Source organism: Cryptomeria japonica, chromosome 5 (genome assembly GCF_030272615.1).
Source record: "Cryptomeria japonica chromosome 5, Sugi_1.0, whole genome shotgun sequence".
In the NCBI taxonomy this organism is placed as follows: Eukaryota; Viridiplantae; Streptophyta; class Pinopsida; order Cupressales; family Cupressaceae; genus Cryptomeria; species Cryptomeria japonica.
The window spans coordinates 926319810-926333413 of record NC_081409.1 but is presented as its reverse complement, the minus strand read 5'-3'; positions in this window follow the sequence as shown (position 1 = coordinate 926333413).

Genomic DNA, 13604 nt, shown 5'->3' with positions numbered 1-13604 from the left:
CATGTCTTCTAACACCTAGTTTACACTCTCTATCTATCGATCCGTTTCTAGATGATAAGTTGTGCTAAAGTTGAGTCTGGTACCCATTGCAACCTGTAATGCCTTCCAAACGGAAGAAGTGAAGAGGGAATCTCTGTCTGAGATAATCTTGCATGGAATGCCATGAAGTATGACAATATCCCACAAGAATACTTGTGCCACTACTGGTGTTGTGAAGGTAGTCCAAACTGGTGAGAAGTGGGCCACTATCACCATGATGACATCATGATGACACGATGACATAAGAAGACCAATGACAAAATCCATCGATAGAGTATCCCACTTCCACTTTGGTATTGCATGATACTAGAGCAACCCACTTGGATTGCGGTGCTCCGCCTTGACTCTCTGGCGCTCAAGGCATAAGGCTGCTAGTACAATGATGAATTGTCGCATACCTGGCCAATGATATAACTGCCTCAAATCTGCATGCATATTATTAACTCTGGGATGTGCTACATAAGGAGCTGTATGAGCCTCCATTACAATGAAATCACGCAATCCTTGGAAGAAGGTACATAGATGCACCCTCTATGGCATAGTAGCCCATTAGACTCTAGTGAATAGTCTGCATACTTCCCTTCTAGGATCTCCGGAGATTTCACTCTTGACATACCTCTAAATACCACTCATCCTCTGACAGCTGCTACAATATATGATCTCTCAAATTTGTGTCTATAGACATGAATCATATCTCATGACGTGTCCTACTCAAGGCATCTGGAACTACGTTCTCTTTCCCCTTGATGTAGTGAACATCAAAATCATACTCACATAAAAAATCGATCCATCTTCTCTGATGAGAATTGAGATTAGGCTGAGTGAATATGTACTGCAAGCTCTCATGATCTGAATGAAGCTCAAAATGATGACCCAAAAGAAAATGTCTCCATCTCACAAGTGCGTGGACCACTACTGCAAGCTCAAGGTCATGATTAGGGTAGTTAAGCTCGTGAATCTTAATTTTCCTAGACTCATACGCTATAAATTGAGCCTCCTGCATAAGGAATGCTCCTAAACTATCCAAGGAAGCATTTGTTCATACCATCAAATCAGCCGAGGGATCTGGCACAACAAGAATAGGTGCACTAGTGAGTTCCCTTTTGAGATCTTGAAAGGCCCTTTCACACCTTTCTGTCCACACGAATTTCTTTCTATTTCACTGAAGGGATGTAATAGGATGTGCAACCCTAGAGAACCCCTCAACGAAGTGTCTGTAGTACCCTGCTAGACCCATGAAACTCTCGACTTCTGTCACACTAGTTGGCGCTAGCGAATCCATAATAGCTCTGATCTTCGTTGGGTCAACTGAGGTCCCATCACTGAATATAACATGTCCTAGATATCTGACCTCTGATCTAAAGAATACACACTTTGACAGACTCCCATACAACTGATTGTCTCTCAATCACTGTAATACTTGTTGCAAGTTCTCCTCGTGCTCCTTCTCATTCCAAGAATATATCAATATGTCATCGAGGAGCACAATCACAAATTGATCAAAGAAAGTGAGGAATACCCCATTCATGACACTCACGAATACAGCTAGAGCATTCATGAGACCAAATGGAACCACGGTGAACTCATAGTGGTCATACCTAGTATGAAAAGCAATCTTATGGATGTCGCTCTCCACTATCCTCAACTAATGGTACCCTAAATTTAGATCTATCTTAGAAAATACTTTGGCACCCTGAAGCTAATCAAATAAGTCGTTGATCCTGAGCAAGGAATATTGGTTCTTGATGGTCACTTTGTTCAACTGTCTATAATCCATACATAACCGAAGGGATCTGTCCTTCTTCTTCATGAAGATGACTGGTGTGCCCTAAGGGGAGATGCTAGGATGAATGTGACCTTTCTTTAAGAGTTCCTCAAGTTGCATCTTGAGCTCATTAAGCTCATTAGTGGTCATCCAATATGGTGATCTCGAAATCGGCTCAACTCCTGGTACAAGGTCTATGTGAAAATCAATCTCTTTTCCAGGTGGCATACTAGGTAGCTTGGAAGGAAACACGTCTGCAAATTGCTCAAGGATAGGATGATCATATAGGGAAGGCTCCTTCTCATTCTCTTCCTCCCTGTCACTGATGGTGATGGAAAATAAATGAAATCCTTTTAGCATGCTCTTCTTAAACTGCATAGCGGAAATCATACGAAGTGATACAAGCCTCTGAATCCTTGAAATTACTATGGAGGTACCATGATCATCCACACATTCAATCTTTTTCTAGTGACAATCCATCTTGGCTTTGTGGGCGTTTAGCCAATCCATGCCAAGAACTTGATGCCATAAGATCCTAGAGGTGTGACTCGAAGGTCAACTAAGGTGGTTGTAATCCCAATCTAAAGCTGACAATCCCTAACCACTGACTCAACAGACACTCTAGCTCTTGAAGCCAACTCTACTTCCCAACTAACACCTTGCCTAGATGCCACTAGCCCGCAACACTCCACAACACGTGGAGATATAAAAGAATCTGTATCTCCTAAATCAAACAAGATAGAAACACTCCTACCTCTGATCATACATGTGGCCTCTATGACTATGGCTTGATGTTTTGCCTGGCAGTTGTCAACCGCTATGAAGACTCTATGGGACTTACCCATGTCCCCAACTGTAGGCTCCGAACCTACCATCCATTGATTGCCTACCATCTGACCCTATGGATACTCTCTCGCCATGTGTCCCATGGCCCCACAAGTGAAACAAGCACCATGTGTCCGAAACTGAATGCCCTGTGGCCTAGAGTATCCATGTCCTCATGTCCTACTCGATCCACTGAAACCACCCCTGGAGGACTGCTGAGTCTGTGTCGGAGGTGTGTATGGAACCTGTGATCACTGATCACTCCTAGGACCTTGTGAATGCCACTGCTTGGGCTTAAAGCCCTGCTGACACTGTGGAGGCCTTTACCTTCGATTAAACTATGGCTACAACGGAGGAGGGGGTTTAAAGGAGCCTGATGAATGCATGTGGTTACCCTTCCAGCCGGGTTTCTGAAACCCAAAAAATTGTGGTATAGGGTTTCGGTTCTGATGTCGATCTCGCATGTCCTGTGGTCTATCCTGAATATCTTCTGATATCTAGGCCTTCTCCACGGCAACCCTAAGGCTTCCTAGAGCTGCCATCTTAACTAGCCCTGCTATATTGACATTCAATCCTCTGATAAACTAGTTGACGAGCAGCTTGTCATCCTTCAGGTAGTCAACATAGGGTAAGAGCTCAAAGAAATTGCTCTCATACTAGGACACTGAGAGACCCTTCTGTTGAAGGTCATGAAACTCGTCAATCCTACGCTGCCTATAGTGCTCTGATAGGTATTTGTCTCTGAATCTCTCTGTAAAGATGTCCCAAGTGACAGTGTCCGCAACTATATCATTCTTGTAATCCTCCTACCTCCACCATGTGGAAGTCATCCTTCTCAAAAGGTGAATAGAAATTTGTGCCTTCAAATTGCTCTCATAGGGACGCAATCCAAAGAACCTCTCTAAACTCAAAAGCCAAGCCTCAACCTCTACCCCATCGGTAGATCCTGCAAATGATGGTGGCTGAAGATGTAAAATCTCTCTGATCTGATCCCTGGGATCACGCGGTGCTGTCTCAAAAATTACTCAAGTAGATGGACCAACTCAGGCTCATGCTCAGCCTGGGCCTCTATACGGTTAGGAGGTGGACTTCTACTCCGTTCTCTAGCTACAGATATATGACTCTCAGAATTTTGGTGCTTTGCCTAACAATCTACTGCTAGGAGTCTATCCTAAACTATTCCTATTAGGTTCTGAAATGCAACCAAAATGTCTCGGTTGGGGTCAATCGATTGTTCAGGAGGAGCTTCCTAATCCCCTTCTGGATCTGGCTCATCCCGCACATCATCTTCGCGTGCCATGCGAGTATGTCAAGGACCCTTACCGCGCTTACAAGCTTGTCGCGTAATTGGCGGCATCCTTAATGATCAATAAAATCAAATAAAGTAAATAAATAATAATTTTTAAAGAAAATAATATTTAAAGTGAAACGTAATGGAGAAAGGTTCCCAGTGTTTGAAACCTTGCTCTGATACCAAAATGTCTTGCCCAAACTTGTGGGCAAAAACGCAACAACAATTTTTTTTTAAACAACATAAAAATACTAATCTCTCTACGATAAAGAGGAGGTAAATATGTTTTGCCTAACTAAGGGTTATCTCAAGCATTAAATGAATGGGTTCCTAAAGTTAATTTAATTAGCTTCACAATTATATCATTACATTTTAATCCAAACTAATTATACCCCAAAAAGGGTTGTCACAACTTAATTTATTAATTTAATTAATTTGCCTTAATTAAATAACCCAATAATTAATCAAGAGATATTAATTATTTTACATAATATTTAATTGCTCTTGGACTAATTAAAATCATGTTAACACATTTTAATGAATATAGAATAATTAATTGAGCAAATACAAATAATGCTTTTAAATTCGACCAATAAAGTTAACCAAAATAAGTATAATAATTTCCTAATAATTCACTCCACATGTAATTTACCTTACAATTTCTTTTTAGTGAAAAACATTGGGATGACAGTAAATACATAGAATTTCTATTGTTTTTATAATAGGTTTCATTTAAATAAATTTGATTCCATTAAGATTCTATCAAATTATATATATATATATATAACAATTTCACTCACATATGAGTATATTGTTATAATTGAAAAAATATAATACAAATTTTATAATATTTATATTATATATAGAAATTCAAAAATTAATATTCATACATTTAAAATACAATTAATTTAAAATGAGATCAAACAAAATATTTAATAATTAAAAATCATGAAAAAATATTTTATAATAAATAATTGTTAACGACCATGACTCATTAGAAATCTTTATGAATAAAATTCAAAAATTAAATATACATAAATTTAATTTTTAAAAATAAAAAATTGATTGATCATTTGAAAGCTTTTTATATTTTACTTTCTATAAGGGTATAAACTAAATTTCAATATGCAAAATATCATAAAATATGGATGGATAGATCTGTAAGTTAATAACGCGATAAAACTAAATCAATTTTTCATTTATGAAAATTGCAAATGAAAAAGTGTTATTACTAAAATTCCAAGTAGGAGAATTTTGTTAAACTACCAGTGGAAAGGGTTTGACATAGTGTTTGCACCTCTCAAAGGTATAAAGGCAATCGAGTTTCGTTGAGTAGGTGAGGTTGATTGTTCACATCATCCACCGCCTATTTCAATAGGAGAAGTAGAAGTAATAACTAAGGTTAGGGCAATGAAAGCCCCCTCATGGTGGCCAGCCTTAAACCACACACATTAAGCAACATATCAAGTCTAGAAAATGTTAGTCAACTCTGAGTGTTTAACACTTTAAAGTCTAGAGGTGTATTCTTAGAGTGATCACACACCTTAAGCAATATATTAAGCCTAGAAAATGTCAGTCAATTCTGAATTTTAAAAACTTTTAAGCCTAAAAATGTAAGCTTAATGTATGTGATTTAAACCATTCCCCTCATGATAGTACCATAGACTTGTAGGTGAATCACTACCAGTCGCTTACATCCAACATAGAGATAAGACACCAACAAAACCTATAAGGGTAGAATCCACCTTAATAGGACAAGTATGAGTCATAACTAAGGTCAGACCAGCAAAAGCTCCCTAATTGTAGCACCACTTTCTCATACGCGAATCAACAAAGAGGGCCTCATTCATTTTATCTTGGGTAGAAGGAGCCCTTCTATCTAGGTCCACACTAGCAAAAGAAACATCAACCACTTTCATCTTGGTGACCATCAAAAACCAAGCGACACCTACAAGGAAAGGATCAAACAGTACTGCAAGAGGAAAAGGCATAAGGGAGAAGCCTTCCACCAAGGACAGATCCATCATGTTGTTAATAGAGGGAAGCACGATGGGAAAAGGAGAAGAAATGCCCAACAAGAATAGGGCAATGGATGCCGCCTCACTGAAAGGTTGTAGGCATACAAATCCTTCCAAGAACTTTGCTTGAAAGGAAAAAAGAGGAGGATGGGAACCCAACAACAGAGGCCATGACATCTTAAAAACTTCTAACACTGAGGAGATTCACAACATCGACAACACTTGCGTGAGAGTTTGCCAAAAGGAAACAGTACCACATATTCCAAACGCTTCTTCCTCACCCTCTTGGGAATCAGATTAGCCCCTGCCACGACAAAATTAAAGAGTGTCTCACCAATATACCTTTCATCCTCCAAGTCATCTTCACCCTCACCAGACTTGCTTGCATTGAACCCATTTCCATCGCCTTCCTCTCTTAGGGTTCCTCCCAACGTAGAGCCCATCATTGTATTTATTATTTTATTGTCAATTAATATGATTATTTATCCCTTTTACGAAAAGAAAAAGAATAAAAATAAAAAAATATTTTTTTCTTTTTACAAATGTAGAGTAATTTCTTATAATCTTCACAAACTCTCTTTTGATAGAAAATTGAACTTAACAAGTAGACTTGCAGTTTTGTAAAATTATATGACTGGGCAACATGTCGCTCAATAATCTCAAAATCTTGAGCGGTGCTCAGAAGGTAGCTATTTAGAATTCTTTAATATTCTCTTAATTGTTATAGGAGTTTTAATCCATCCACATAATTATGTATAATTTAGAAAGGTCATTTAGATCTTATCAGTTATAGTTTTAATTTATGGAAATTCGTATAGTTATTTTTTTAATTTATTTTTTATTTTTGTAAAGAAGGATTTCTATTTTTTATTTATATTTGTTGAAATATTACATTTTAATGAAATTCTACATATTTAACTTTATTATATTTTGTTTCATGATGAATAACATTTTGATCCTCATTATGAAATCTTTTCAAATATTTTGGATAAAACCTTACACTTGTCATTCAAATACCAATTATTTAATTGGGTTAAAAAATATACTAGAAATATACTTTATTTGAAATACAAATTTATGATATAAATAAAACAACCAAAGCTAAAACAAATTATAGTGATAAAATTTTCAATTCAATGCGTTATTTGATAACAAGGAAATTGATAGTGACTCCCTAAGATTTCACATTAAAAAATATTGTTTCAATGTGAAAATGAGTGATAACCACATTGAAAGTTATTTCTTATAACATTACTTATAAAACATATCTATGCATTGCAAATTAGTAAGCTTGTATTATAAAAATGACAATGTTATATATTTGAAATGGTAATACTGATACTAAAAGTAAACTCCATTCTATATGAAAATCCATAGTTATAATGATTATTTCCACATAACCCCACTAATCCATAATGCAAAAGAAGGAAAACATATCATCAAGATGGTACAACATGTACCCTAGAAAAATACTCATGATAAAAAAAGTCTAGTCTTTAGAAGCACTCACATAATCAATGTATGATCTCAAGCTCTGCACTTCCACTCCATGTGAACAAGAAAATGAAAATCATATCACACATTCCAATCCATTCTTCCTCTTGTCATGTATGCAACCTACAAGAAATGCTCAATCCAACCAACTATTAACCTCAATAACTACATGTATTCTTAAATTTATAGAAATAAGATTACACTTTTAAACAACTTACAAGAACAAGTGAATGTAAACATTTATCTTTATTTATTGAAACCACCTACATAAATTTGAAGGAAATGCTATGATTTTTATTAGTGTGGGCCAAATGTATTTGCAAAGGTTTACTTTTTAAACATTTATTAATAGAGTATAAATTTTTAGCTAAACATATAAATTAATTTTTTATTTTAAAATAATAAAATAGTTTAATTATATATTATTTGAAATTAAATTTGCATGTGAAGAAAGTGAAATTATAGTATTTTGTCTTTACTTTTTACATCTAAATTGATCTTAAATATTTGAAAATCACATAATGATCATAATTGTAAAAAAATTACCAATTAGTTCTAAAAAACTATTGACAAGATTGAAATAGTTGTAAGAAATATGTAACTAGTTACATAGATCTTGTTGTAAGAATATAATATATATTTTTTACTTGTAATTTCATAATGTTTGTCTCACATGTAGCTCATATCAACTTTCCCTCGTTCATTCATGGAAATTGGTTGGATGGAGCTTCATTTATTATCTTCATATTTGTAAAGGAGGATGTCGGCATGGCCTCTTTTTGGTTAGCATCATCCACAATACGTATGGCTAAATTACAATATTTAGTCGAGCTCTCGTTTGTATTGGGAAGATTGTTGTTCTTTGTAGTCATTTCTAATGCACAAGCTTGACATGAAACTTGATCACGATATAAGTAATTTACAAAATATTTCATACATTTCCACATACTGATCACTTATCTTGAATAGGTCTTATACAAGGCTTGAGAAACATATATGATTAAAGCCAAAGATGATACCAATATTGTGATAAGGTAGAGTTCTTGAAAGCTTCTCACATTTAGCCTTGTTAAGTATGAACATGTATTTCTAGAGTCTTTGAAATACTTGTCTTCAATTGCTCGAATCTCGCCACTATTTGAAAGGTGTAAAATACCCTTAGAAAAGTCTTGCACTAGAGGAGAAGCCTTAGGAAAAACCTACATCAAAAGTATCACAAATATATAGCCTTTCAAATATTGATTTCAAGAATATAATAAGTAATCTCAATTGACTATTCTTAAATATCATTCATTTGAACAATCAGAAATCAACTTTGACCAATAAAACTAAAATCAAAACTTATCATCTCCCATTATAATTTTAATATAAATCTATTATTGACCATTTAACTATTAATTTTTATTATAAATTAAAAATAAAATTATTTATATAAAATTAAGTGAATTCAAAGAAACTTACGAAACCAAAGCCTCCATTTGTGTACGTGCGCCCCACCATAGAATAACCGCATCGGCCAGAGAGGAAAGCACGAACAAGTTGCTCCCATGCAGTCACAGGTACTGCTATCTTCAGCCTAGTTGGTATTACCCAACCAAGAGGAACTTTGGAAGATCCACCGGGCCAAATCACGGATCGAAGGCCATCGTTGCCAAATGATGGAGTTTTGGAAAACTTTGAGGAATTGCAGGGCGAATACCCGACCACTTTATAGCTTTTTCCCACCACATTCACTATCTCATAACTACAACCGTACATTTCCCCGTTAGTGAACTTAACGGGTCCGCTTAAACCAGCAAAATTTGTTAAGAAAATCTCCTGCAACAGCTTCTGACCTTCCTGGAATACTTTAATTTTGGTATTTCCTACTACTGCAAGAGGGGTTGAGGGTGTCAAAAAGCTTGCGTTTCTTGCAATTTTTCCAACTGCTTGAGCTATCATGAGCACTGTATCATAGGCCAATACACTATATGCGTTGAGCTCACTGTTTTTCACCTTGGGATTGTCAACATGGAATTGTCGTTCCCACCTTTCGGTGAAATTGCTCAGCTGTTTAGAATCTGGGATATGTGTTTTAATTCCAACGAGGCCTTGCATACTCGACATTGTAGAAGCATTCAGCACGTAATCCCACACACTGGTAAACCCTTGAGTCGTTATCCACACGTAACCATCCTCCATCATTCTTATCTCCTGCGCCTCCTTGAATAGATTGATGCCCAGACCACAAGGTGTGTGAACGACAAAAACACTTGATTGTATTGTCTTGAGTTGTAGAGCTCTTCTAAGATTGTTTGTTTCTGTGCAGTTGAAGGAATCATTGATGTGTATACAATTTCAGAGTCCAGATCTCGAAGGGCGTCGCGCAACGCGGCCAAACTTCCGGAACCAAAATCATCGTCTGAGTGAAGGAAAGCAATTCTTCTCCACCGGTAATGCTTGACCAGAGCTGCAACGGCTTTCATCTGAATGAGATCGCTGTATGCCATGCGAACAAAATATGGGAATCTCTGGTTGGAGAGCGCGGGACTTTGTAGAAATTCTATTCCAGTCACTGATTATTAATCTTCTATCTCATAAAAATTATTTAACTGCTGAAAATAAATTTACAGCTGAATATCGAAAAATAACACAACTGCAACTTCACTAAAAATACAGAAAGAAATAAGCAACAAAAGGACACAATATTTTTGGACAATCGTCCCTGGAAAAACCCCCAAGGGAAAACCAGTTCTATAGATGGAAAATATATTAATCTTCGGCAATATAAGAATTACAAAAGAATTCCTTGCCTCTTACTGGCAGAACTCCGACAAACTCCTACTATCACCTGTTGATATCCTCCACTGCTATATCAACGCTATCACTGCACCTCTTGCTAACATTGCAAGACTATTTGCTATCACTGCAAGTTCTTCTCAAGACTTCTTATTTTCCAAATGACCCATGACCCCTTTTTATACTACTCTGTTTGAAAACCAACGGCTGAGATTAAGACAACTCAATAACCAATAACTAATTTTGGCTATGAGGTGTCACCTAAAAAGAGCCACTATTAAATAACAATTGTTTTTATCCTAACAATACTTGTTTGACAAAAACAACCATTTTCTAATTCTAGGTCAGGACGAACAGCTGTCCAAAACTACCCATAATTAATGCCGTTATTTCTGGGTAAGGACGAACAACTGTCCAAGCTACCCATAATTAACACTCCCTCTTAGTGAGGAAGTTGTTCTGCACGACACCCATCTTATCTCTAAAGAAGATGAATTTTGCCTTCCCCAATGCCCTTGCCAGAATGTCTGCTACCTCCTCCTCTATAGGTATGTACTGTAGCTGAACAATCCCCCTCTGTACACAATCCTTGATGAAGTGATACCTGATGTCTATATGTTTCGATCTATCGTGAAACACTGGATTCTCAGTCAACTTGATGCAATTCTGATTGTCGCAGTGTATCACCGTAGTCTCAACCTTCTGACCAAACAAGGCTACTAGCAACTTCCGAAGCCATATAGCTTCACACGTTGCCATGCTGGCTGCTATGTATTCTACTTCTGATGAACTCAAGGCCACAAGTTTTTGCTTCCTGCTGAACCAAGAAACAACTCTAGATCCCAAGCTAAAACAACATCCTGAAGTACTCCTTTTGTTTGTTGTACTGCCTGCCCAATCTGCGTCAGTATAGCCTATCAACTTGATACCTTCACCTCGAACATATCTAATCCCATACTCAACTGTACCATGAAGATAACACAACACAGGCTTAGCCGCCATCCAATGCACTCTCTTTGGCTCTACCATGAACTGACTAAGAGAGTTTACTGCAAAGGCTATATCTGGCCTGGTGTTGACCAAATACATGAGCGAACCAATCAGTTGCCTGTATAGGGTGGGATCAACATCCTTTTCCTTGGATGCATCTACCTTCCTCCAATTAGTGATCATGGGTGTAGACATGGCTTTGCAATCTTCCATCTCGAATCTCTTCAAGATTTCAATGCAATATTTCCCTTGACCAAGGAAAATCTCTCCATCAGTCTGCCACACCTCCATGCCTAGAAAGTAGTGCATAAGTCCCAAATTCTTCATCTCAAACTCTTCTGCAAGGTCCCTCTTGCAATCCTCTATGAGCCCTAGTGCACCAGTAAGAAACAAGTCATCCACATATAGAACAAGAATGAGAACCTCGCCCCCAACCACCAAGTAGTAGAGGTTCGCATCAGCCTCACTCTTCACAAAGCCCATTTCCTGCAAGTATATATCAATGCGCTCATACCACACTCTGGGAGCCTGCTTGAGTCCGTATAAGGCTTTCTTTAATCTGCACACGTGGGTCTCTTTGCTATGTGCTACAAAGCCTTCTAGTTGTTCTATGTATACCTCCTCCTTCAATTCTCCATTAAGGAATGCTGTCTTGATATCCATTTGATGGATTTGCCATCCCATCTGTGCTGCAAATAAGATTACAGCTCGTATAGAAGTATACCTGGCCACAGGAGCAAATGTCTCCTCATAGTCTATTCCCTCCTTCTAAGAGAACCCCTTGGCCACAAACCTCGCCTTATATTTCTCGATGCTACCATCTGCACCATGCTTTATCTTGAAGATCCAGCGCGATCCAACTACTGCTCTATTAGTTGGTCTAGGCACCACCTCCCATACATCATTCTGCATTATTGAGTTATATTCCTCAACCATAGCATCTCGCCATACTTGATGCTTTGCAGCTTCCTGACAGATGGAAGGTTCACTATCTACCAACTGGCTGACTAATGCCACATAGTCATTGAACTTGGCTGGTTGTCTCCTTTGTCTTATACTCTTCCTAGGAGCTCCCACAGACTCCTGAGTATCCCTTTGTATGTCTTGAACCTCATGGTTCCTACTGCCAACTGTAGAGGATGAAATATCAACCTCTATATCATCTAGATGCATATCCTGCTGCACCAGTTGCTCCATACTCTGTGAATCTTCACTACCTGAGTCTATGCTTGTAATAGTAACTATACTTGAGCTTTGTTGTCCTTGACTTAGACTTGGAGCTTTCGTTGGCTGCTCACTCCGATCATCTGCTAGCAAATCTTTGGACCTTCTAAACGCCTTGTCCTCCATGAACTTGACATCACGTCTGACAACAATTCTTCTGGTCCCTGGAATGAACATCCTATATGCCTTTGAAGTTTCACTATACTCAACAAAATACCCCTTCTCTGCAGTCTGATCTAACTTAATACGTGTGTCTCCAGGAATAAGGCAATATGCCAAACTCCCAAATATCCTGAAGTGACCAACATCTGGCTTCTTCCCCGTGAAAGCCTCCTCTGGTGTCATTTTCCCTAGTACCTTGTGTGGAACCCTATTCTGAATGTAGACTACTGTACTACATGCTTCTGCCCATAAGTAGCGGGGCATGTCCTGGTCATGTAGCATAGCCCTTTCTGCCTCCGAAATAGAATGGTTCTTCCTCTCAGCAACTCCATTCTGCTGTGGATTGTAAGGAACAATCCACTCTCTCTTGATTCCTTCTCTGGTACAGAAATCTTGGAAGTCATTTCCTTTGTACTCGCCTCCATTGTCTGACCGAAGAACCTTTATCTTCCTTCCTATTGAGTTCTCCAGAAGAGCCTTGAACTCTTGGAAGTGACTGAAAACCTCATCCTTGGTCTTCAAGAAGTATATCCAAGTCTTCCTGGAGAAATCATCAATAAAGGTAACATAATACTCATATCCTCTGAGAGACTTTGTCGACATTGGTCCACATACATCTGAATGTACTAGATCAAGAACACTTGTAGATCTAGCATCACTCCTTGGAAAAGATGCTTTCGCAAACTTTCCCAACACACATCCCTTACATACATCATCATGCTCCGTGCTCACCTCTGGAACACCTGTCACCGTCTCACAAAGCAATCTAAGTGCTCCATGATGAATATGGCCCATCCTCCTATGCCATAGCTCTCCAAGATCTCTAGGGTTACTGCTGCTCATGAGTGCCTTAGGAGTATCAAACTGCAACCTATAAAGGCGACTACTCCTAACTCCAATAGATACGGGTGATTTCCAATCTTTATGCTTAATCAAAACATGCATCCCTCTAAAGAGAACATTATACCCTTTATCCTGAAGGACAGATACAGAAACCAAATTCATACCTAAGCCTGGC